Below are 20,444 nucleotides of genomic sequence, written 5' to 3' on the forward strand. Positions count from 1 at the left end.
TGGCTTTGGCAGGAAAACGTGGATGGCAGCAGCAGCTCCTGCCCCCTCCCTACACCCGTCCCAGCAGGGACACCTCTGCTCCCCAGCTGCAGAACACTCACAAACCCGCTGTGCTGCAGCTCCACCAGGCTTTCCTCACTCTGCCTCCTCTCCTCTCTTCCTCCCACGTGTGTTTTGGAGAAGAGCAGTTAAGTGTCTCCCCACTTTTGGTTGTTTTTTTGCCTCTGGACAATTTCCTGGGGCGCCATGCAGAGGGTGAACCTTGTCAAAGGTTCATCTGCTGCTCCATGGACAGCATTCCCCCCCCAGGGAAGTCCCTGCATTTCTCCTGGGCATGCAGGGCTGCAGCCTGGTGGAGTGCTTGCATTTCTCCAGGGCATGCAAGGCTGCAGCCTGGTGAAGTCCCTGCATTTCTCCTGGGCATGCAGGGCTGCAGCCTGGTGGAGTGCTTGCATTTCTCCTGGGCATGCGGTGCTGCAGCCTGGGGAGGACCTTGCATTTCTCCTGGGCATGCAGGGCTGCAGCCTGGTGAAGCCCTTGCATTTCTCCAGGGCATGCAGGGCTGCAGCCTGGTGAAGCCTTTCATTTCTCCTGGGCATGCAGGGCTGCAGCCTGGTGAAGCCCTTGCATTTCTCCAGGGCATGCAGGGCTGCAGCCCCAGCGCTGCAGCAGCAGTGATTCAGCAAAGGCAGGAAGCTGCTGCAGGCAGGGCTGGTGGTCACCTGCTTGCACTGACCAGCCAGTGCCAGGGCTCTCCAGCACAAAGGAACGGCCAGGGCTGTGCAGAGCAGCTGGGGATGCTGCTGCTCCCTGCCTGTGCTGCTCAGGGACAGGCAGGGCCAGCCCCCACTCCCACCATGGCACCGCAGCTCGGGGGGCTCGGGAGGACGCAGCCATTAATTTTTCAGAGACAAGAGAGGAAGAGCTGCCTTCCTGTTACAGGGGAAAAAAAGCACGACCAGAACATGGAGGTCCATCACTGAAACACTCAGGGGGACACCTCAAACCCTGCTGCAGCTCAGGGAATACCCCAGTGCCCCTTCCTTGGAACATGGAGGGTTTGGGGCTGAGGCCTGGATCGCTCTGGAGAGCAGAAACATCTCCCAGCAGATGGAGCACAGCATCCTCCTGCTGCTCCTGAGAGTGCCCTGTGCCCGAGCCACCGTCAGCAGCATCCCTGGTGGGGAACAAAACCACCTGGCATGAGAGCCAAGGGGCGAGGAGGGAGGGAAAGTCTCAGCTTGGCCTCGGGTTTTCACTCAGGTAAAAAATTCATATGACCAAAGAGAATTTAAATCTTATTAAAATGACATATTCTAGGATTTGAATTCTCAAGGATGGACTGAAAATTCTGAAAGAAGTCCATATTGATAATCCTCTTTGTTTTTCCTTTTGAGTGGGGGAAGGGGAAATCCCTCTCAGAGAAAAACATAACATCAAGGGGAAAAAAAAAAAAATTCTAAAATATGCTTGAAAGTGTAAAACCAGCCCCGCCTTGAAGCAGTGGCTCAGTGATGCATAATTAGAGCAAAGAAAGCTTCACAGAGATAAACTTGAACAGCACCCTCTGCATGGCAGATAAAGCACAAACCCTCCAAAGAACCTTATCCATCCCCAGCAGAACTATTCTCCTTAACCAGGGACACTATCTAAAAAGCAACATATCCCATAATTAACAGCTCCTCCAAACCTCACGTTTTCCAGACCTGAAGCCCTCCTGGCATTGGAAGGGATCTCAAAGCCCATCCAGTGCCATCCTGCCATGGCAGGGACACCTACCACTGTCCCAGGTGCTCCCAGCCCTGTCCAGCCTGGCCTTGGGCACTGCCAGGGATCCAGGGGCAGCCACAGCCAATCTGGGCACCTGTGCCAGGGCCTGCCCACCCTCCCAGGGAAGAACATCCTCCTAATATCTACTCCAAACCCACTCTCTCAGTTTGAATCCATTCCCTTGTCCCATCACTGGAAATATTTCCCAATATTTCCCATTTCCTGTAGATGCTGGAAGGCCACAGTTAGGTCACCCCAAAGCTGCTCTTTGTCCCCAGCCCCATGTCCAGGCTGCAGCAGCAATTCCTGCCCAGCCACCAAAGAGGCACCAGGGCTGGGCACAGCCAGGACATCCCAGCAGCACAGCAGGGCCCCCACCCTGCAGCCCAAAAAAAAACCCCACACAAAGCCTCCAGCACCCTCTGCCTGGCAAGGCTCAGAGCCCAAACCAAGGCAGGCAGCCCAAACTCTTAAACCTTTGGCAAAAAGTTTCTCTGCATTGGAAGGGAGATAAACCCAAGGCTGCAAACCAGGTGAGACCAACGTGCCCCATTGAGGGGAGGGGGAGAGGGCAGATCTGGGACCACCATCTGTGCCAGACACCATCAGCCCTGGCTCAGAGGAGCAGGGAACAGCCTCCCCCAGCCCCTCCGTGCCAGGGGATGAGTGGGTCAGGGCGGGCACAGCCCAGGGACTGTCCCCGAGCAGAGCAGGGACCACCCCGGGATCACAAGGCTGGACCAGAGGCTCGATTTACACAGCCCAGCCCAAAATAAACCCTTGGCAGAGCTGCCTGCGGGTGGTGCATGGCCCTGGTGCACACGGGCAAGAAAACACAGAAAAAGGAACATTTCAGCAGCGGGAGAGTGCAAGCCTGCAGAGATGCTGGCTGCACTTGGGACTCGCCAGTGGCCCAACCGAGCAGCTCCACCCTTCATGCCAGCCACAGAATACCCCCAAAATACCCAAGTGATCACCCAGGTAACTCCCAGGCATGGTCAAGCCTCCTGGCTATTGTCTCGTGCTCAGCATCTTCCATCCCCGTTATTTAATCAGAAAGGGCACAAAGCACTCGCTCTTGTTGCTAAAAATGAAAACTCAACAAACACGAGCTAAGTGTTACCTCTGAAAGGTGATCAAACACAACCAGGGCTTTAAAAAAGCATCATTCCATCTGAATTACAAAATTAAAACAGAGTGACAGCACCGTGAAACAACATCAGCCTGAAAGGCTGTTCATAATTCATAAGTAACTTCCTTTTCATCTCCTTTGTGTACTTCTCCAAGCAGTGTTTTTTTCCCAGAAGCTGACAGAGGAAGGAATATGGACGATGATCTCATTAATTGCAGGCACTAATAGGCAGCGAGCTGAGAAATTACATGGAATTTCAGGATATCTAGTCAAGAGGACAAAAAACTTCTTTTAGGTTCAAATGCCTCTTGGAGCAATAGGGCAGAGTTGCAAAAGAAATTGTCTCCAAAATGCATGTTTTCTCTTTTCTTGTTACGATTTTTCTTTATTTATTATAGTTTAAGTAACTCCTTGAAGGTCTAAAAGTTTTGCCCCTTTCTCCAGGGGCTGGACATTTTTCAAAGAGACATGAGAGGGGTTTGGGCTCACAGCAGAACAGCTTTTGGGGCACAGGAGTCACATCACAGCACTATGGACATCCATTCCCCAAAGCCCCTCTCAGACCAATACAGCCCTTACAAATCCAGCCTGCTCACAGCCAAGAGCTCTGCCAGGGGTCACCACGGGGGTCTCCAGAGCAGGCTCATGGCCAGAGAAAAGCCAAGGAACACTCACTTGCACGCTGCTAAGTTCCTCAGGGCTGCTGAGAATTAAACTAACGGAATTTGCCATCCCAAATCAGCTTAGGCCCAGTTCAGCAGCTGCCTCAGAGCAGGGCAGCAATTAGAGACCAGATTATCCAACACAAAACCCCAGCCCACGGCCTGAGCTGCAGGACAGGGGGAATGGGTTTGTCTGCACGTCTCCTCTCTGCCCAAATGAAATAAGTGTGACCTGCTCCACCTTCACCTCACCCAAAACCTGAGCATCTCCGTTCCCACCTGCAGCATCTCCAGGCACTAAATGGATCTTCCTTCCTTGATCTTTCACCCCTTCTTAATTTCCTTCTCACTTCTGGCCTGGCTTACCTGACCAGCCTTTCCCAACACCAGTGCAGACCCCAGCCTTCCCCGTGAGCTCTCGGAGGGCGTTTCAGGGTGGCCACAGCCCAGGGAGGTGTTGGCCCTCCAGATCACCCAGCTCATTCCATAATATGATGCAAAAATCAGGCTGCCCCTAAGTCCACTAACTTTAGCTAGATTAGGGCTCTGATGAGAAGGGCTTATGTGGCAGCAGAAAAGGAAGCAGCAGCAGTTTTAAAGGCTGCCCTGAGTGCTCAGCAGGCTCTTTGCAGAGAGGGGAGAGAAGCCTCTTTGGCAGGGATTTGCCAGGCTGCCTTCGGATTTCTTCCCACCCCCTGCTACAGCATCTTGCAGTCGTGCGTTTCGCTGAGCCCTGAGATGGTCGATGGGGGGATAAATTCTTCCTCCCCAAAATCCTGCTTGCTTGGGAAGCCTTTAAGCAGTTGAACACGTAGAGCGGATCAAAGAGAAGGCAGATCTTATTTACCAGCTAATTCTCTTTGACTCTTCCCATCCCAGGCTGAGCCCAACCTGCTGCAAATCAGAGCATCTCCCCTGCTGCTGCAGGTTTTAAGGCGGGCTCGACAGCTCTCAGGCTTGTAGCAGTCATTATTTACTTAACAGAAAACGCTGAAATATTCCCCCAGCACTGCCTTTCCAAGGCTGGGCTTATGCCCAGATGTGGCTGCAACACCAGGCACGGCAGAGTCCAGGACAGACTTTCTCTCCCAGCCTGCCCACTGCCACCAAAAATGAGGGGAGAGGGGAAAGAGGGAAAAGAAGTTCCCAAAAAATGCCCCTGGAGTCTTAATGGATTGGGACAGTCGATGGCACAACAGCTGTTCTGCCCCATCAAGTGCCTGCTTTACCTCGGCTGGCAAACGACACCACGAGGAGGCAGAAATGGCTTTTCTGAGAGATTGCATTGCCTGAAGGAAGAAAAGCAGGCATCCATCCCCACTAACTGATGGCTGCCACGCTCCCCTGTGTGGCTCACGTGGAATTGTAAGGGATGTGCCCAGGACGAGCAGCAGAGGACAGACCTGCTGGCAGAGCAGTGCGGGGCTCACCTGCTCTGGGGACAACTGCCATCGAACAAACACAGGGCACTTCATGTGGCCAGCAGTGTCTCATGGCCATCACAATTTTCTTCATTAATATGAGGCTAGAAACAAGCTGACAGAACTTATTTCATGCTCCAGTGGGTACCAAACCAGCTCCCAAGGCAGGGACAGGCTGGTGGATACAGAATCACCCCCATCTCCCCAGTACAGCCCATCTGGGAGGGCACTGAGCACTGCTACACCCCTCCTGAGCTCCCTGCAATGTAATTCAGCCAATCAAAGAGCTGAGAAATACCCCAAAAGTCACTCTGTCAGCCAGCCATCCATGAAACAACCCCAAGGACCAGGAGGGTGAGAATCCCCACCCTGGCAGAGCTGAGCCCCAGGGTGATCAATCCATCAGGGGGTCTAAAGCAGGCTGTGAACAGCAACTCCTTGGCTCTGCTCTTCCCCCTCACACGAGCTGCATTTCAAAGCCAGAGCTGGGCAGTGCAGCCCCAGCCCTGGGCCCAGCAGGAGCAGCACAGCTCTGCCTGCTTGGCTCCAGCAGAGCAGCACCCAGGGGTGCACAGAGCACAGGGCTGGGGACATCCCTGCAGCCTGCTGCGAGCCCTGGGCCACCTGCAGGGTGCACACACTCTGCACCACTGAGGTTAAGTTAAATGGTCTGCATTTGACTGCAAAAATTGCCAGGCCAGTGCTGTGCCAGCACCAGCCACCACCCAGCTGCACCTGAGCCCCACCAAGTTTTGCCTCAGGCTTGAGAAAGACATTGTGAGACACTAGGTATGTGTTTATTGCTTACTTTGATCTCAGCTGCTCCTCTTTCTTTGATTTCACCAGTGCTGACAACATTTGCTGCACCCTGACAGAAGTTCTGTGAATATTCAATGCTGCCACAGTAATGAAGATATTAAATATGAAAGATTCTTCATGCCACAGCTCCAGTCTAGTGAGCGATCCCAGCCAGAGCAGATGAGACAGAACCAGGAGAGCCTTGTGGCCACTAATGTTGCAGCAGATTTTCTCAGGGCCAGGAAAACATTCTTCATGGATTGGACCATCATTTCTAAAGTTATTTTGAGCTGTTTCAGCACATGGATAGAAAATAAAATTATGACAACAGCACCATCTGCTCCAGCTACTGTCACGCCACCATGGCTGGCATCGCTCTGGCAGTGACAGAAAACCTGTCCCAGGGGAGAAGCCAAGGCAGGTGAGGCTCCCCAGGGATCCCTGCCTTCCTCCTGCAGGATCCAAGTCTGACTGCAGAAGTGGATTGCAGGGTGCCACGGCAGAGACACTCCCCCATGTGGGACAGGACAGCAGCAGGAACAGGCGTCCCCAGCTTGGAAAAGCCCAGCTCCCCCCTGCAGGGGAACACCAGTCTCCCCACACCCTCCATACACTCTGCTCATTTCACCAAGCCATCACTTGCAGCCACCTGACACCCAAGCTGGGCACCAGACAGTCCCTGGCCCCGCAGTGCCCAGTTCCAGCTCCCGAGGGTGACTGGCAGCGCTGGAATGCAGCAGGAGCCTCACCAGGACACTCTATAAATACAGAGGAAAGAGTCAGGCACTCTCCACACACTGGTTCCTCAGCCTAGAAAGCAACAAACACGTCAGATCTCACCAGCTTTCGGGGCTCCAGCAGGACCTGTCCTCACCCCAACAGCCACCGTGCAGCCCGAGCGGGCTCTGCGACGCCTGTTTTAGCTTCTGTCTGGCTCTGCTGAATTATTTTTGTTTTTCATGACTCAGAGGCTCTTCAGATGAGGTCAAAAGTCACAGTGTGTTTCCTGAACATCATCTTTCATTCTTTAATGCCAAAAGACAACAAACAATAGGACATTCATCAAGTGTTTCTGCTTTGCTTTTATGTTGTTGTGTAACAGCAGAAAAACACTGTTCCCTAAAATGTTCACAACTGTATTTACTAAAACAAAAAGCTCCATTTTTTTTTTTTTTATTAAATCTGTATCAGGTCAGTAAGAAGATAAATGCAGGGGGGGAAAAAAGCCTAATCTGGAAAATCTCAAGAGAGAAAACAAACAAACACCAGCAGGAGAGCTGAGCATAGGGATGAGAGAATCCTTCATTTCCTGACAGGGAGGGGAGGGACTGGGACACACCAGCCCAGGGGAAGCAGGTGGGCACCCCAAAAGGTTCACACCCCCTGAGCACCTGGGAGCTCCAGCCCTGTTCCCTGGAGTTGTTGATCCCACTGCCCAGGGGCTGGCAAGGCACCCGTGCCTGTTTCTGCTCATGGTTTGCACACCACGACGTGAACAGCAAGGGACTTGTGATGGGAGATGGTCGTGTCTCCCCACACCCTGCACAAGTTCACAGAATTCGAGAGCCAGAGCTCTTCCTTCTAACACAAAAACCCAACAGTAGCTGCATTTGTACCTTTATTTCTCCTAACAAGGGAGCACAGTTTGTGCTGAGGCACAAGACAAACGAGGATTTTACAGTAAGGATGAACAACAAATAAAAACCTTTATACCAAAACATCCCTACTGAGCTCTTGGATGTTTCTCCCCAGCTGGTCTTTGCCCAGTTTGGGCCACTTGGGATGACAATCAAGCAGCAATCTGTCTTGTCTTGATTTTAGTTTTATGGGGCCAATGAGCAGATTCGCAGCACAAGCAGATGCAGGCAGTGTGACTAAGTGACAATCCACATGGGAACACGGACCATAAATTCAGCCAAAGAGTTGTAAAACCATTATTTCCCCTCCTAACCCAAAGGCTAAAGGAAGAAAAAGTTAAAAAAAAAAAAATCCATAATCCACATGCATTTCATCTTCCCCAGGAATTAGCCCAGTTGGTGCCAATCTTTCTTCTCACGGGGATGAGGGAAATTGTCCGAATTTAAGCCCGTCCCGAATCTCGGAATTCCAGCTCAATCTTCCCCAGTACATTTGTTAAAAATAAACGAGGTGCAATCAGCCTCCTCGGGGATTTTATCCCCTTTCAGCTCTAAATGCAGCTCTGCTGTCACATGTATGACATGTACAAAGGGACCGCCTGCCTCCCAGCCTCACTTCTGCCTTAAAATAATCTCACTCCTGCTCTCGGGTTACGAGGGCTCCATTCATGTTCTGCGGGGTCACGGGCTCTCTCTCAATCACTAAAACAAAGGCTGGAAGACACAGGGCTGCTGGTGTGTCAGCACTGCTTGTTTTTATCGTGGATGAATGGAGCCAGCCTGTTTGGAGAGGCTCTGACCACACCTAAAGCCACGGCTTTGTCATCCCTTATCGAGGGAGGCAGGAGCCTTCTGCTCTCCCCACCAAGCCCGAAAGCTTCACCCACTTCACACAACTGCCCCTTTTCACTGATGAGAAGCATTCACGCCTTTTTTCCCCGACTGCAGCACGTCACTGCCGAGCAATCCTTACTCCAAAAGTCACTTTACACCCGCCCAGCTCCCTCCCAAGCCTGGCGTTCCCCCGGGCACTGGGAAGGTGCTGCTCACCTGGACACAAACACCACAACCCCTAAACGGGATTTTTCCATTTAAGAACTTAAGCACCAGGAGGCTCCCGGATGCTGACAGAGCAAACAAGCCCACGGAGTCCAAAACTCCTCTGTTAACCGAGCAACAGTGGCTGATGAAACCTGCTCTGGAGCTGGGCATGGCCTCAGACAGCCGTGACAATAAGCCCTGTTATTAGACACAAAAGCAGTGACATATTTGAGAGATTAAGCATTAATAAGTGCCTTCACATTAAAGAGTATTCATTCTTCACCTCCTGCCTGGAGCAACCTGGGGGAAGGGAGGAGCTGGCAAAGTAATCCAGCTACCACTGAAATGGGGGGAAAAGCAGAACTCATGCAAAGTAAGCCCCAAAACCATGAAATGAGGATGCAGATCAGCAATTTCCGATGCTGGAATTCCACATCCTGCAGGGAGCTGCGTCCCCACCTTGCCCTCAGCAAGCCGGGTCGCTGAGCTCCTGCCCAAGGCAAGGGCCAGGCAAGCACCAGCATGGAGCTGGGGCTGCCAGGCAGGGTTTAATATGGAAGGGGGAGAGGGCAGGAACAGGAGAGATGGATGAGCAAGGAGAGCAGACAGGACAGCGTGCCCAGGTGTGCGCAGGGTGCTCACATCTGGCGCGTGCCCAAGATGCTGCTCGGGATGAGAACAAAACCGGGGAGCACCACGGACTCCTCCTGCTCACAGCTGCTCTTTTTGGATCACCCACCCAGCACCACAACCCTGCAGGGCTCCACAAACCCCAGAGTCACTCCCTTTGTCCAATGTCCTCATCTGGGTTCCAATACCCTCATTCTGGTCCCACCCTCTCTAAATCTGTTCTCCCCGGCAGTGACTCCAAGCCATGCCACAGCTGGAACAGATTTTACCTGCTTTCCTTTTTTCCCCCAACAGCAACATTTATTACTTCTTCCTATTCACGCCTGCCAGGCTCTCCATTATTACACCGGGAAATGCTGAGGGAAAACCGTGTAGTTTTCTGTCCAATTTGGAGACGTCCATTGTTAAAAGCTTCCTGTACAAATCCCTCCAGGCAGCTCCAGGCAGCACCCTTTGTCATGCTGATGAGGCAGGAGGTAAAACCACATATAAGCAGCAACTTCAGAGGGCAGAATTTGCTCAGGGTAGAGTCTGCCCTTGAATTCAGAGTCAGTGGGAGCTGAAAATCAACCACAAAAGGCAATTCTGACTTTGGATTAAATCCCAGCTTTGGGCTCACTAACACCACAGACTACAGCTACCAGCAGAGAGCACGAGAAGCTCCAGTTCTGCCACATCACCCAGTTTCCTCTCAGGTCTCACCTTAAAGCACACAGGTAACTCAATGCCAGCAACTCTCACCCCATCACATGCAGGATCTGAGGAGGGTAATGAAACACTCGGCTCCTGCAGGGAGGAGTCAGCACTTTGTACCAGGCGGGTCAGCACTAGGGCAGGAACACGAGCCACATTTCCAAATCTTACATTTCCTTCTCTTCTGACCCTACCAAAGTCAAGTACAGCTCCAGATAGAAATGTCATCTTTATACAAAGGCTCCTCGCATAACCCTGAGGGGACACAAACACGGACCAACCTCCAGGAAGGAATCCCTCCAGATTATCCCTTCTCTTGGGACAGACTCCTCTGGCAGCCCTCCTGTCATCGCCGTGGTCTAGCACACAAAGAGCAGGAACGGCCCCTTCTCCCTCTGCCCGAGGCTCATCCTGATACCTGGAGATCCACAGCAACCAGCCAGGACAAGCCTTGGTGGCTCATCACTTGGCCTCTCATCCCGAGTGTGACAGCCCTGCTCTGCCTGCGGTTTGGCTGGGAACGTGCACAGCTGGCCAGATGTGCTCCCTGCCCCAGGAAGCTCACGTGAAGTGACATTTCACTTCTCAGAGAAGGAGCAGAGCTGCTGCTGAGCACCACACACACGCTCCGCAGGGAGACCACGCCAAGGCAGCCAGGATTCAAGTAACCTCTAATCAAAGAAAAGATAAAATGTTTCCTAGGACAGGGAACAATTTTACCACTCTGAACGTCTCCGTTACTCGCGCAATTTCAGCTTCAGAAGCGCAGCCCTGCAAACACTTCTTTGCAGTGCACAGAAAACAGTTGGTTTTATCTCAAAAAGTGAATCTCCAGCCCTCTACAAACAGGCTGAGCTGGATGGCTTCAGGAGTCACAGGAGAGGCTTCTTTAGATTTTTTGAGTCATTTACAAACACCTCATGGAATTTCATTCTGCAGCAACTGACTTGAGACACTGATGAAATCCATCTGAAATTACATCTGGCACTTCCAGGCAGACAGCCCGGGGCAGGAGCTGAGGGGGAGCCACAAAGTGCAACGCTGATAAGTGGCAGAAAGCCCTTGGAACTCTCACACGTGCTATTCAAACCCCTCAATACAAGTGGTTTCATCACCTCTCTTGAAGTGCTGAGGAGTTAACACAGCCCTTCCTGCCCCTTAGGACCGCACCTCATCTCTCCATATCCCCCTCCAGCCTCTGTCCTTCCCACGTGCCCTGGAGCATCACCAGAGCTGAGCCCCAGCTCACTCGGGATCACAGAATCATGGAATATCCCGAGTTGAAAGGGACCACAACGATCATCGACTCCTACACAGGACACCCCCACAGTCCCATCCTGTGCCTGAGGGCACTGTCCAAACACACCCGAGCTCCTGGGGACAAATCCCTCTGCTTTCCCAGGGTGGGACAACCCCACGGCTCTGGAGGACAGCACTGAGGGAAGGCAGAGAGGCAAGGACACACAGGCAGTGACACCACACCTGCTCGAGGAAGAGAGGTCAGGGCAGGTAGAGTGGGGAGGCTGCAAAGATGGAAATAATTAGCCCAACTGCAGCAATAATCCTTTTAGCTGCACAGAAGGTATCCCCCGGTGCTCCCTTTCCTTGGATATTTAAAGAAGAGACACTGAAAACAGGAGCCACGCTGTGTGTTATGACCACCTTTACTAATTGGTCTGCTTGGAAAGAAAAGGGAAAAACCAGTGGATTGATTTTTGAGGAGCAAAAAGCTCATTAGACTTGCAAAGAAAACCCACTCAAGTCTAAAGGCACAGATACTTCTCCTCCAGACTCCAGTGTAAACCACACATGCTTTCCACAGGCACTTAAAAAAACCCCAGCCTACAACCAGCAGATTTCAGTGTAAAACAAAGCTCCAGCTCACAGATGGAGGAGGGAGATCCATCCTGCTGCAAGAGAGACTCAGATTCACTCAGTCCCTCACAGCAGAGCTGTGCCTACTTTAAAAGCCTCACAAGGGTTTACCTAAAGGGCCACAATTCTGCTGCATCCAGCACATCCTAGGGTGACCTGCAAAGACAGCTTGGGATTGAGGGCTGTGCATGCTAAAAGGCCAGGTGGGAACAGCACTGCACAGAGCAGGAGCTCCACATCTCCATGAAGGAGCAGTGATCCAGCGTGGGGGCTGCACCTCTGGCAAGGCTGAGCCAGCCTGGTGCTCAGTGAGGTTTCACCAAACCCACCCCCCTCTGCCCCAGAGCACTCACCCTAATCCTCCTCCCAGGAGTGCTGCCAGGTGAGTGGGAACATCTCTGTGCTGCTCTGCACGATCAGCAGCCCAAGCAGCTTCTGCAATTGCTTCCTTTTCCATCTCCACGGGCAGGCAGAGCCCCACCGGCGTCCAGCATTACCCAATTTAATGATGAGCACCCCCAACCCCAAGGATGTGCCCCTGGGGCGAGCTCCAGGCACCATCAGCCAGCTCTGGAGTCTGAGCACCACAGCTAAGCCAGCAGAGCCCCTGAGGTAGAAAAAGATTACACTGCATTGGCAGAAAAACCTAGAAAGACAGCCCAGCTCTGCTGCCACTGCAGCAGTAGGGAGAGGCCCTCAGAGAGCTGCTGCTCCTCTCAGCTGAGGCTGGGAACAGCCAGGATGCTGGCCTGGGGCTCCCAGTGCACCCAGCTACAGGACAGGTACACAAGGGGAACGATCCCCTCGGGGCTAAACAGCCTTGGCTACTCCAAGGCAGCCAGAGAGGCCCATTCTGCTTCGAGAAAGGGCTCTCAGTGCTTTTCCACAGACTCGTGGGTTTGCAGACCTCAGAACAAGCCAGAAAGCATCAGCTGTGACCATTTTGCTCAGGGTCGGCTGCTTTACCTGCGTGCAGAACCACAACCCCTCCGCAAAATTCCTTTTAAACCCTGCTGCCACATTCCAGCAGCCCCAACACCCTCCCAGCATCACCCAGGACTGCCACAAGTCCAAGGCACTGCACTGCAAGCTCCCACCTCTCAGTCCAGCCCCACACCTTAGCACAGCCAGCACGCAGCCTAGGAGTCAACCAGCCAACCTGCAAGCTGACTGACCTCACCAGCCAGCAAGCTGAGCAAACTGGAAAATACTGGGAGCCAGGTGGAAACCAGCACCCTGGTTCTTCCCTGACTCATTCATCAAGTGTCAGAGCATTCCTACAGCTAAATTAGCAGCACTGCCCCAAAGGACACCAACACTACAGCCAAGCCTCAACAGCACGCTGGGCTGACAAAATAAGATTATTCTGCTCAAGACAAACTCAAATCCGCAGCTTTCTTCCAGCTTTTGAATAATCTTGCTTTTTGGGAAGAAAGGGACCGGCCACCCTGAGCATTTCCCCTTAGACAGTGCCTCATGATCCAATTTTCCACGCTCTGCCAACCAAGAGGGATTTGTGGGAAGCCTGGGGTGGGCACACCCAGCGCGGCCGGACGGGCCCACGCGGCTCCGGCGGGATCGGCAGCCACGGCTGTGCTGCAGGACGTGTCAGGACAATTTGCCACTCCCGTGCTGATGAAGGCAGGCTTTCAGGAGCTTCGGCACCGTCTCCAGCTCAAAAACATTCCCAACGTGGCTCTCCCAAAAGCCCCACGATGCTGCGGAGCCCAAATTCCACGTGGGGACACAAAGGTAAGCGGGGAGCAATCTGCTCCATCCCTGCTGCTGCACCCTCAGGACTGCTCAGCAAACCCCTTGCCAAGTGGGTACCCACTGCCAAATCCCACGCCTGGAAAACACTGGAAAAAAGCCTGTGTTGCTACACAGATCAACGAGCACTCCATGAGGAACACGGTTCTCTGAAATGCAGCAGAGGAACACAAAAGGCAGAAGATGAAACACCCACCTCACCAGCATGCTACGAGCATCCCTGACTGGCTACACCCAGCTCTTCCTCAGGGAGAAAGGGCAGCTACAGTGTCACATTTTCCTCATTTTTATCCTATGAGGTCTGACCAGGGGAGCAGAATTTCCCATGGCTTTTGGGAAGGAAATGACAAACCTACAGCACTCCCTTTTCATATATACAATATATATTTCATATATAAAATAAGTGAAATAAATACATTTGCTTGGTCCTCCTGAAGCTGCAGTCCTTCGGGCACAGAGGGAATGGGACAGTTTGAATGGAACACCTTGGGAAGGCAGAGGCTGGAAGCAGAGGGCAGCAAGGGGATACAGAGGAGTGGGAAGGGTGAGCAAGACCAAATTAGAAGCCTGACCTGTAAATAATTAACACAGTGCTTGACAGAGGGTGACACACAAAACCTGCACTTGCCACCCGCAGGGACTGGGCCCATCCCCTCCTCACGGAGCTCCCACCACTGCTATCCCCAGTTAATCCCCGCTGATGCAGGATAAACATCCCTGTCTGATCTGTGACACCATCTGTGGGATGGGCATCGCATTCCCCAGGTCTCAAAACATGAACCCTACCTGCATCTTAGGCAAAGAATGAGAAAACGCAATACTTTAATCAGGTGTGAGCCATCTGCCAGGGGATCCCCATCCCTGGAAGCTTGGAGGGCAGGCTGGAGGAATCTGGGCTAATGGAAGATGTCCCTGCCCATGGCAGGGGGGTGGAACGAGATGGTCTGTAAGGCTCCTTGCAACCCAAACCATTCCATGATTCTACATTCAAATCCTCTACAAACTACAGGTAAATCAGCCAACGCTTTGCTTTTCTCCTTAAGTTGCTTATCTTGGGGTGAAAACCAAGTATTTAGTGTATCAAGAGGGAACAAAGCATAACTGGGTTAGGCAATTTCTTACTCCTAGAGAGAATGAGGTTTTAATTTTTCTGCCCTCAAGAGCAGCCTGCAAACTCCCAACTGAGACCTGTTTTGATTGACCACCCTGAGAAAAATAACGCCAAGAAAACTGAATCCCACAAGGAAAGCCATTAAACACCCCCAAATGTGAGGTACTGGCAGCAGAGCCAAAACCCCTTCCACGGATGGAAGCGGGCAGCCATCGCTCGACAAGACAAATCAACGATTCTCAGCAGCAAATTTTGTTCCACTGATTCGGACACGCATCCAACATCTGCCCACATCCACGCCGGGGAAGCTCGGGAATACTCTGCATACAAATGGTGACAGCTTAGCTCATCTCAGCTGCTCCTTCCAGCACGCTTCCAGGCAAGAGCAGCCTCTCGCTGCAAATGGAGCTGCACCTCGCGTGGTGGTACCACAGCAAATGGAAGGAGAAACTCCCTCTGAAGTGATGGCAGCTGCCCTCTGCGAGCAGCAGCAGGATGGCGCTTCTATGTGTTCAAAAACACCAGGGAAAATCATCTTCCCTAAGCCAATCCTCCCTTGTGCTCATGTGGCACAAGGATGCAGGCAGAAATCTCCATCCCTCACCTGAAATGTGCTGTTTCTGCTCCTTGCAGGTTGAATTGCTCCAAGGCAGGAGGGCAGGTGTGTGCTCCCGGAAACACCTGCCCAGGAAACTTCCCTTTCCCCAGCTAAGTTAGACTTAAAATAAAGAAATACCCAACAACCACAGGTAAAAAAGGGAAAAGCCAGGAAGAGGGGCAGCTCCACGCCCCACCTGGTGGGATTTTGGGACGAGAAAGAAGAGACAGCACAGGAAGAGGCAGATGGAAGGGACAAGGAGGCAATTCCAGCATGACAAGGGCAATTCCAGCATGGCACTGGGATGCTTGGGATGTGCACGGCACATCCAGGGACCACCAGTGACACCAAGGAGCATCACCCCAGCCCCAAACCCATGAGGATGGGCATCCCCATCCCGGGGCTGGAAAACACCCGGGATTCAACAGGATGGGACCCACCTCGTTCACGTTAAACACCAAACCCCTCGACATGGGCACCGGGGGGGTGCAACAAAGCCGGGCAGCGCCGGGGTGCCGTGACCTCAATAACGCTTCCCCCCCGCGCAAAATTTAGGGCTGGGCGTGTGCAGCTCCTTTTTTCCCTTTTTTTTTTTTTTTTTTTTAATTCGAAACGCCTTTTCGTTACGGTTTCCCATTACTGATTAATTTACCGTTTTTAATCACCGCTGCCTCCCCCCTCGAGGCGGCTGCAGAACATGGCCCCGCGCTGCCGCCCCTCCTGCCGCAGCCCCGGCCCCACCTGCCGGGAGGAACGGGGCCGAAACGGGCGCAAAGCGGGGAGAAAGCCCCGAACCCGCCCTTCCCCATCCATCCCTCCATCGCTCCATCCATCCCCGCCCGCCGCACCTGCCCCGGCCGCCCGCGCTGCCGCAGGGGCCGCGCCTCGCGCTGCCGCAGCCCCGGGGCGCCGGCACCGGGACACGCCCCTCCGCTCGCTTTTGGGATGAAACGGCCGGATTTTGCTTCTCGGGGCGGTTGATTGATTTTTTTTTTTTTTTTCCCCCCCCCCCCTCCCCACTCCCCGTCCCTTCTCCGCGCGGGACGCGGCGAAGGGGAGAGCGCGCCCCACGGGGCGGGCGGTTCAGCGGCCCCCAGCCCATCGCGGCCAACCCCCGCTCCCCGTACCTTGCCGCTTGCGGGGGTGTCCGCACCGGAGCCGGGCGGTGACAGCGGTGGCGGTGGGGACGGTGACGGCGGCGGCGGCGCGGGCGGGGCGGGGGCGCGCGCGGGGCTCCGGAACCTTCGCCGCGCCGGCGGGGCGGGAGCGCGCGCGCGCGCGTGCGCGGAGCGCCGCCGAGCCCCCCCCCCCCCCCCCCCGCCGTCCGCCGCGCGCGCGCGCCCCCCGCCTCTCGCGGGCGGCGCTCGCCCCGCCCGCGCGCGCCCCCGCCGCCGCCGCCGCCCCATTGTCTGCGGGGAGCGGGCGCGCGCGCGCGCGGCCCCGGCCGGCAGGGGGCGCTGCCGCGATGCCCCCCCCCTCCCCTCCCCCCCCCCCAAGCCCCTCACGGCCCGCTCCGTTCCGCGGCGGGCGCCGAGGGGCGGCCGGGGCCGATTCCCCGATTATTTCCCCCCCCCCCCAATCCCCGCTCCCGCCACGGCCCCGGGGGATGCGGGACAGCGCCTCGCCCGGCCCTGCCGCCCGCTTTGATCACGATTTTCTGCCCCGATTCCTGCCTCCGGGCGCTGCTGGGCACGCACGGCCCTCAGCGTCCGCGGAGATGGCGGCGGCGCGGCCCGTGTGGGAGCGGCGTCCCCTCAGCAACCTCAAGAGCAGCCACGCCGGTGTCGTTTCGTCCCGGCGAGCTCCAGGCTGACAAAGGGAGAGCAGCCGCCTCCTACACACGGCGGCAGCTCCGCAGCATCACCCGCAGCACCTGCAGTGGAGAGGAGCAGGCCGCAGAGGCTGTGGAGGGACGGGGCTGGCGGCTCCCGGTGGCTTTTGGCTCAGCAGGCGCCTGTCAGAAGGAGCAACAGGTGACAGGAGAAGGGCCCTGAGCTGCTGGGGAGCGTCGGGCTTCCCTCACCACCCTGCCGCCAGCCTGAAGCCCTGGAAAGCAAAGGGAGAGGGTGAATAAAAAAAAATAGATCCTGATCGCAAAAGATCCCTCTCGACCTTGCCTGCTTCATCTGGAACAGCAGTGAGCTGCTTTTGCTCGGCCTGGAAGTGTTGTGGACCCAGTGGGGATTGCTCGATGGAATTACTACCTTGTGTTAAGAGGGTTACTATCCCTAATAATTGGATTTAATAGAGAAACTGCAGGAAGGCAGGATCCAGTTTTCGGTTTTTCCTGACAAACACTGAGGTGCAAGTCAAGGACAAACATCCAGTGTAAGAACAGGCTTTTTGTGAGAGGAACAGTGAGGAACCTGCAGCACCAGGTTCTTCTTAAAGCCTTTTTTACCTGTAGTTGCTGGGTATCTCTTTAAGTCTAACTTAGATGGGAAAAAGGAAGTTTCCTGGCCAGGTCTTTCCAGGAGCGCACACATGCAGCAGCAGTTTGCTTTTTAAAGCAGACCAGATTGGGAATGGTCCGTCTTGGTTTGGAATAAAGGTTTATGGAGTGTCAGAGCTATTCTCTTACTACAGTATCAATAACTGCAGACTTACAGATTAGGGTTGTACAAAAAAAAGTTGATTTATGAACATGCAGTGTTATGAGAAAGTTGGGTTGGTTTGTTTGTTTTCAGGTCAATAGTAATAGGCGAGCCATCTAAAACCAGAGGAACGGTTCTTTTCTGTCCATTTTTGAACTGCCTAAAAAGTACCCACTGTAATTTAGCTGGAGAATTTTCCTAGGTTAGACACAAAAATCCTCTCAAAAATCTATCACAGCTTTGGGAATTGTAAAATAAACACTACAATGCTACAAGGGGATCCGTCCTTGTGAGGCAACAGAAAGCGAGATGAATTGCAGTGCAAGCAGCTCGAGCCCAATGTGGGACAGCAGCTCTTCCAACAGGCGATGTGGGATGTACCAGGAGCCACCAGGCTGGCTGGGAGTCAGCTCAGCGCCCTCCAACGGGATCATTTCTTCAGCTAAAGGCAGCAAAACCGAAAGAGACTCTGGGCCTCATTTCTTGAAGTGCTCAGCATGACAACACCCGTCTTCCTGAAGTTACCTCAATGCCCACTTACACCTGCCTGAGTTCTCAGCAACAAATCCTGTCTGGATCCAAGAAATCCTGGGCTGGGCAGTGAGGCATCATTAGCCAGTGCCAGCCAGTGTTCAGGCACAGCCACATCCAGGCCATTTAGAAGATCTGTTGGCAAAGGTTAGTCAAGAGTGAAATGCATCAATTGCTGCAGCAACACCGAGATGTTTCCAGAACTGCTGGAGCAGCCCAAGTCCCAAAGTGCAGCCCTAGGTGGGAAGAGCTCATGATGATCAGCAGATCCTGCCCCAGCTGAGAGGAGCTGCAGAGAAGCTCTCTAAGGGCACATCTCTTACCTGTATGTGCAGCAGGCTGACAGCTGATGTAGAGTTTAATTACTGCACTGAGCTCTTCTGGCTCTTCTTCGTGTTCACAGGGGCTTTTGTTTAGTGGAAAAGGGATCTGGGAATTTTTCCTACCGTTCTCAGGCCAGGCTCCTCTTTCCTCTGCACTCCTGGCCCATACTGCTGCTAGGTGTGTACTACTGTAACACAAAATTATACAGGAATCCTTTAGGGAGGAAACCAGGGGGTCTTTTATCTTCCATACCTGTTTCTTCATCCCTAAGACCAGGCTTATTTTCCTCCCAGGTGAGGTTTGTCCCCTGTTTGGTAACTACCAAGGTTTTCCCCGGCAGGTGCTACAGAAGGCAGAACACCACTTTCCAGGTCTCACCTGCGGTGGGAATTGACCTGCAGAGCTGCAGCTGCATTAGAAATTCTGGGTTATATTGGGTTATATTCTGGGTTATACAAGTCTGATGTCCCCGGGGCCTCCTCTGGCCACAAGCTGCTTCATTCGAGTCACTTAATTCAGCTTAAGCCTGGCTTTTGCAAAACCATAATGATCCCAGCTGAAATAAATACTCAAACTCTGCACTGGCTTAATTCCATTAAAGCACTACCCAGATCCTTTTGTAACCTGGCCGTTAAAGTTCACCTAAATAAAGGAAATGGGCTAATTGCTTTCAAAATGCCATTCTGAAAGTGACCACACAGGACTGATCCTTGCAGAGCGACTGCAGGTGCTGACAGAGCACGGTGCAACCCTTGCTCAGTGAGGAGCCCCAGGCTCACGGCCCCAGAGCGAGGTTCCCAGGCCGTGGCCCTGGCCCAGGACACCAGCTGGCTTTCATAAGCGCCGTGGAGCTGGGAGCAGGCAGTTACACAAGCGTCTCCCGGCCGTGCCTGCGGTGTCACGGCAGGACAGACCCGAGCAGGGCTCACGCAAACCGTCCCTGCCGCGGGACGCTGCGGCTCGGGGCGGGGATTAGAGCTCAGCTGGCTCCTTCCCCGCAAAACAGACACGTATTGCAACTTGGACACGGTTCTCTCCAACTGAAGTAACTTAACAGTTCATTTTCAGAGTAATCGGTGCAGCCTCACCAGCCTGCCAAGGCCAGCGCGACTGCGAGGATGTGAACTGGGGACAGAAAGGTTCCCGGTGTTGGGACAGCGCAGGCGGCCAGCGGGCCGTGACTCAGCACAAAGAGCCAGCCAGGTCCTCAGCAGTGCTGAGCTCGGGATAAACAAACTCACCCTTTCACCCTGACCTCTTTAGCAAATGAAGAGACCCAAAAAATCGAGGCCAAGGCACTTAACCATCTTTTAGTGGTCCCTCTTGACCGCACACCAGCTGAAAAAACATTATTCCTGTCTCTTTTCAGCTGGGCAGAAGCCACGCAAAGCCCAACACCTAAACCAGAAGATACAAGACCCAATACCCCTAAGGACAGATATATTTTTAATTAATCATTTTTCCATTTCTAAATTACCATCTGCAAGAGGCTTTCAGATCTTTTAAAGCCCGTGTCTCTAAGATGCAGAGCTGACTCATCGGGGAGGCACAGGATGTGTTCACTTAGGGGACCTTGTGGGAATTACCGGGCTCCTGGGCTCACATCACTTAAAGCCAAGATTCCCTTGGAGCTGGTGTCATGGAAGGGCAGTTCCGGCACTAGCTTCCCCCTTCACTGACAATTCTCAGAGATGCCAGGAGCCAGGAGAGATTTTATTCCTGGAGGACAGCAGCCACCAGAGCTCTGCCAGCTCTGCAAAGGGACAGGGAACATGTCTGTGGGTGAAACAGGCTGCATTCCAAACACCCCCGGGACTGCAAACTGAGCCCCGAACTGCTCCTGTTCAACAGGCAGAG

At 53.7% G+C, this 20,444-nt stretch overlaps 1 protein-coding gene across 14 annotated transcripts in view; it reads right to left on the minus strand.

The window, feature by feature from the left end:
• MAPT (microtubule associated protein tau) overlaps positions 1-16,396 on the minus strand; it is a 42,349-nt gene extending 25,953 nt beyond the window's left edge. For 12 of the 14 annotated variants that reach the window (XM_053965041.1, XM_053965049.1, XM_053965047.1 and 9 more), the window contains exon 1: positions 16,266-16,396. The gene's annotated coding sequence lies outside the window, so the exon portion shown is untranslated. Of the gene's footprint in view, positions 1-6,623; positions 6,643-15,986; positions 16,086-16,265 lie in introns of those variants that run through there. The other 2 variants (XM_053965037.1, XM_053965038.1) reach the window with 2 other exon arrangements.
• Between the last annotated feature and the right edge of the window lie 4,048 nt (positions 16,397-20,444).

The sequence above is a fragment of the Vidua chalybeata genome, chromosome 26, assembly GCF_026979565.1.
Source record: "Vidua chalybeata isolate OUT-0048 chromosome 26, bVidCha1 merged haplotype, whole genome shotgun sequence".
In the NCBI taxonomy this organism is placed as follows: Eukaryota; Metazoa; Chordata; class Aves; order Passeriformes; family Viduidae; genus Vidua; species Vidua chalybeata.